This window comes from Ascaphus truei, unplaced genomic scaffold, assembly GCF_040206685.1.
Source record: "Ascaphus truei isolate aAscTru1 unplaced genomic scaffold, aAscTru1.hap1 HAP1_SCAFFOLD_325, whole genome shotgun sequence".
NCBI classification, from domain to species: Eukaryota; Metazoa; Chordata; class Amphibia; order Anura; family Ascaphidae; genus Ascaphus; species Ascaphus truei.
This window is the reverse complement of record NW_027456235.1, coordinates 258019-263817: the sequence shown is the minus strand read 5'-3', so window position 1 is coordinate 263817 and position 5799 is coordinate 258019. Positions and strand designations below refer to the sequence as shown.

At 42.4% G+C, this 5799-nt stretch overlaps 1 pseudogene; it reads left to right on the top strand.

The window, feature by feature from the left end:
- Window positions 1-3391: 3391 nt before the first annotated feature.
- Window positions 3392-4302, top strand: LOC142483390 (olfactory receptor 5P64-like; annotated as a pseudogene).
- Window positions 4303-5799: the final 1497 nt, after the last annotated feature.

Sequence of the window (5799 nt, the reverse complement as noted above, 5' to 3'; positions counted from 1 at the left end):
CGGGCCCAGTGCCCTGTGAGCCCTATCTATTTGTAGGTCCCGGGGGTCGAGGTCAGGGGAGATAGCGCGGAAAAAGTCCAGCAGATATGCCCTAAGCTGGGAGGGCACTATCGCCTCTGGGATACCGCGGATCCGCAGGTTTTGCCTGCGGTCGCGGTTCTCTTGGTCCTCTAGACCAGCGGTGCGCAATCTGTGGGGCGCGACCCCCAGGGGGGGCGCGAGACTGCCGACGGGGGGCGCGGGGTTTACAGAGGCCCCGCGCACTTCCCGAAGGCACTTAAATTAAGTGCCGGGGGAGCTGCAGGGCCTCTGTAAACCATACTTACCCGTGGCTCCGGCGGCTTCCTCCCGGCGTCGCCATGGCAACGCGGCGTCAAAATGACGCTGCGAGGTCATGTGACGTCACGTTGCTATGGCAACGTGACGTCATTACGCCGGTGCGAGGGTAAGTTGGGGTTGGGGGGGGGCGCGGGAGTGAGAGGACAGCCGGCAGGGGGGCGAGGGAAAAAAGTTTGCGCCCCCCTGCTCTAGACCGTCCCGGAGGGAGTGAATTTCATGCCCCAGGCGAATTATCTCCTCGTCCACCTCTGACTGATGCTGGAGGGCTTCATCCAGTCTCTCTTCCAGGTTTGTGGTTCTTTCTTGTAGGCCCTGAATATCATGCCTTATCTCAGCTACTGCTTCTTTGATATTCGCTTCCAATGATCTCTGAAGCTTAGCATGGAGCTCCTCGAGGAATTCCTTCGTGATTCTAGCATCTGGTGAGGGGGGGGTTTTGGCGGGGCTCGCCGGGCTAGTGAGGCCTTGTGTGCCTCGTGCAGCAGGTGTCTGGGTGCCATCTTGCCTCCTGCCTCCCGCCTCTGCAGTCTGTTTAGCGGGGGTAAAGTATTTTCCTACCCCTTGGGGCTGGTGACTTTTTCCCCTATTCGCCATCCCTGCGATTTCAGAGAGAGATTCTATACTTTTTGGGGTGTTTTTGGCCGGGTTAAAAGGTATAAAGTTAGTGATTATACAGAGGGGTCTCCGGAGCTCTCCCTTTACCCGTCTGCCCTGGATGACGTCATCGGCACGCCCCCCGGGTTTTAGGATTTTTTACACCATGGATTGCAGTGATTTCCATATACAGGTATCAGACACTGTTATGGGGATCCATGATAATTAATCGTTACTACTGTGATATTGTACCACTTCTGAACTTTTCTTTCCCAAACACTTGGGTTGTATAGATGGAAACTATAATGGCATACGTTCTGTGATGCTCCTTTCATATGTATTCATTGTGGCAAGTTATCTATCAGTTATTCTCACCGTCTCCAGGATTCCCTTCACCTCTGTGACACAGAAGTTCTCCTTTCCCGGCCTTTCTCCTCTGACCGCTGTGTTCATATTTTATGGGACAATGATAGCTGAGTTTGTGGACCACCCAATAAAGATTCATTGGAAGTAACCGTTTGTGCTTTGGTGGCTGCATTGTTTAACTTCATCATGTATATTTGGGGTAATCCAGTGGTTTGGAGAAGTTTGAGTAATTGTATTAGGTGGACAGGTGAGAAACAGAAACTTACACAGATCAGGTGCTAACATATACATCTTTGCAGTACAATATGGGGGTAGGAACATGAGGAGTGGACACTCAGCATGGTATTAACCATAAATACATTGTATTAGGAGGACAGGTGAGAAACAGACACACGGATAAGGTGTTACATTGCGCTTCCCCTGATTATCTCTTTATACTGTGTATATTCTTCCTTATCTCCCTCCTTCTGCCCCTTAATGTAACTGTAGCACCAGCCCCTACATGTTTGGGGCAATCATTTATCTTTCTTCTTGGGCGGATATATTACCTTCAGGGGGACCCTGTTTATAAGAAGCCCTGTAATTATCATTATGGCAGTGAGAACCTTTATATAACCCTTATTAGCCTGCGTACTGTACACACGTATGGCCCTGTCTACTAAGACATGCTACTCCATTACACATTAGCAGCTGGAATACCCCTTACAGCCTAATTACCCGAATGGGCTTTAAACGGGCATATTATCTAAGCAGTGCTATCTTATGGAGTGACATCGCTCAGTAAATATGGATTATATTGTTTATATTTGAGCCTGTTTGGTACATCAATGGTATTGAACAAATACATTTCCTCTTCTTCAGATAACTTCCAATGCTCCTGAGATATATACCGCTCTGTTGGAAGTTTGATTGAATGATTCAACAGTAAGATTTACAGCAACTAGAATTTTCAGTATTTTATCACATCTTCCAAAACAAAGCAAATGAAGTTGCCGTACGGTATATAGATAGGTACAGGTACACCAATTTCCAAAAAAGGGTGACAGTGTAGAAGTCCTGGTGCTGGCTAACCCATCCAAGCCCCAATGTTCCAACTGAGGGCCCACACCCTGTACATCACACAAAAGATGGCGGCACACAGTTTTAGGAGCAAAAAAGATTGCTGAGACGTGACTCCATGCTTGTAGCAGAGAAAATAACGTTTCAGGGACACAGCCGCTTCCTCATATAATTGCTACCCATTATCTGAGGAAGGAGCTGTGTCCCCAAAACATTATTTGGTCTGCTACAAGCATGGAGTCACGTCTCAGCAATCTTTTATGCACCTAAACCTGTGTGTCTCCATCTTTTGTGTGATATACTAAAGCAAATGAAATATAGCAGAATTTCCATCATGTCTCTTATTTGGAAACACTTAAACACGATCAATAAAGTACATAATGGAAGTATTCTTTGTAGTATGATAGGTGGAAGATGTGAGTCCGTTCCTTGAGCCCTTGATCCTCCTGGGATGTGCTGAGTGGGACTGACAGTTTCAGTGGAAAACATGATATAATCTTGCATCTTATCCTTATTACATGTCAGGCACACAGGACATTGTGAAGTTGATCCTGTACTTGTATTAGCGCATTGTATTCTGTATAACACATTCCAATAAAGTGTCCTTACACTACTGTGGGTCTCCTGGTTTCCTTCAGATGCCAACACACACAAGTGGAAAATAACTCTCTTTGCACAATCTTTGCTCCAGAACTGCATTGAAACCTTTGTCTTCTTAATGAAAGCTTTTTTTTTTAAATAGTTAAGTGTTATAGAAACTGTATTTATCTTAGAAAATGTTACATTATTTGTGGTGGTATTTTTATGCATGAAATTTGTATCCCACAAAGGGGTTTCCTTCAAATGTGACCTCAACCAATATTTTATTTTATTATATTAATATTTAATAGTTTTAGTAGATTTTTGCCATACTCTGTATTTTGTGATATAATATTTACCTTACTTGTTCTAACCAGTCAGTGATCCTAACATAGACTCCCTATAACTTCTTTCCCTTTGGCATATTACAGGAAGGGGGAAGGATCTGATCACAATGCGTGTGGAGAACCAGACAAGAGTTACAGAATTCCTCCTCCTGGGATTTAAGGATCTTCAGAGCCTCAGGATTCCCGTCTTCTGTCTGTTTCTCGGGATTTACATTATGACATTAACTGGAAACCTCCTGATCATCGTGTTGGTGTCAACTAGTCACAAACTCCACTCTCCCATGTACTTCTTCCTCAGCCATCTATCTCTAACTGACATCTTCATAACGGCAACTATTGTCCCCAACATGCTCCATGGTATATTGGGAGAAGGAGCCACAATTTCTTTTAATGGCTGCATTACTCAATTTTTTTTCTTTGCTGTCTCAGCAACTTCAGAGTGTTTTCTTCTTACAGTGATGTCCTATGACCGATATTTGGCCATCTGTCACCCTTTGCGTTATACTTCCATTATGGACATCAGGCTCCAGTATCATCTTGTTTTCTGGTCCTGGTTCTTGGGTTTCATAATAACCCTAACAATAGCTACACAGATAGGTATGTTTCAATTCTGTGGATCCAATGTAATTGACCACGTATTCTGTGATTTTGATCCACTTCTAGAGTTGTCCTGCACCGACACATCCATTTTTAATTTGTTCCTATAACCGCTTTCTCATTTATCTTTATCATTGTAACTTATGTCAGTATCTTCCTCACCATCCTCAGGATCCCTTCCACCAGTGGGAGACAGAAAGCCTTCTCCACCTGCAGTTCCCACCTGATTGTTGTCTCCTCATACTATGGAACATTGATCACCATATATCAGGTCCCATCAAGAGGGCATTCAGTCAATTTCAAAAAAGTCCTGTCTTTGCTGTATATTGTGGTGACCCCATTGTTTAATCCCATAATATACAGCCTGAGGAGCCAGGAAATTAGGGCAGCCTTCAGGAAACTGGTTAGCAAGACAGGATGAGAAGAATAACAGAGCTAAACGGGTCTCATTTCCTCTGACTTTAATATGAAATTCCTTAACTTACCACCCATGGCAGATACGTACAGTAAACATGTTTAAAAAAAGGTTAGACATATTTTTAGAAAAGAAAGGAGTACAGGGATATGTTAGATAAGTTAAACACAGAAAGGGTGTTGATACGTAGAAATAACTGGAGTTAAGGAAATGTTTGAGATCAAATTGCCAAACAGCTCACTGACCGCCTTATAAGTATAAACATAGAATCATTATCTCAGCCAATTAAAATGTAACACAGGTAAACTTCATGGACACGTGTCTCTTTTTTCAACCTCGCCTACAATGTAACTTCTGTGTGTAAGTTAAATGGAGAACCTTTTTAATGGAAGATACAAATGTAGCAGCTGTTATTGTTTCAGTAAGCGCGTTGTAGCGACACACACCAGCTAGAGCAGACACTATTCCAACGCACTTCGCCGTGCGTGAAAAGGGGGCGGGACTAACATGTTACTGCACCCACTTGTTACGTTATTGTATTTTATCATCTGATTAATAATATATTTTACATTTTTACTCAGAATAGTGTACATTTATATGTTTATGATCATTTTAATGATCAATGAATGTCAGATTTATTGTGTGTTCATATGAGTATACGCGAACAATGATTAATCTTATAATATATTCATTTATTTCACGTTTGTTTTATAAGCGCATTAATTAAGGGTAGGCACTTCCACAGGTGTGTTTGGGTTTTTTTTTTTTTGTTTCAATTTATTTTTATTGTTTTAGAGAGACATAACAAATATATTGTCCATACAACAAAGAGCATTAACAGTTCGTCATCTGAAATAAAATAATTGATATAACACGCGTCTCTCATGAGCTTAACAAAGGAAAGAGAAGAACGTAGAAAAGAAGAAAAAGAAGGGTGGGAGGGGTGGAAGGGGGGGGGGGGGGTAGGACGAGCCCATTTGTCTGGTATTTCTGTATTTATTTATATAAATAATATATATTTATATATATTTCCCTAGTTTCCTGGCCATATTTCCCAAATTTTGTGAAATTTGTCAGTTTTCTGGCTCAACTGTGCTGTGAGGAGCTCCATCATCTTTATTTCCCTTAGTCTCCGTAGGACCGTCTGCCTAGAAGGCGCATTCCCCTTTTTCCAGGCAGCCGCAATAACACAGCGGGCAGCTGTCAGTACATGAGTGATCATCTTACTTTCTGCCGTTCCTGGGTTTGGGTTTTTTTTTAAAAATTTTAACAAAATGTGTGTTGGTTTTGTTTGCGGTTTTGTTTCTGAAAATATTTTAGTGCTTTGATTTTGATTTAGGTTTTTGCTAAAACCTGAGTTGTGAACAAAATGCAAAAAGGGGGCACGACAATCAGAACAATTGTAAATAAACTATATAAAAAAAACAATGTATAAATGAGGGGTGCCCCATGGAAGATAAAGTACGTATAATAGAACAGATTATCCCATTGCGGGGTACAGAA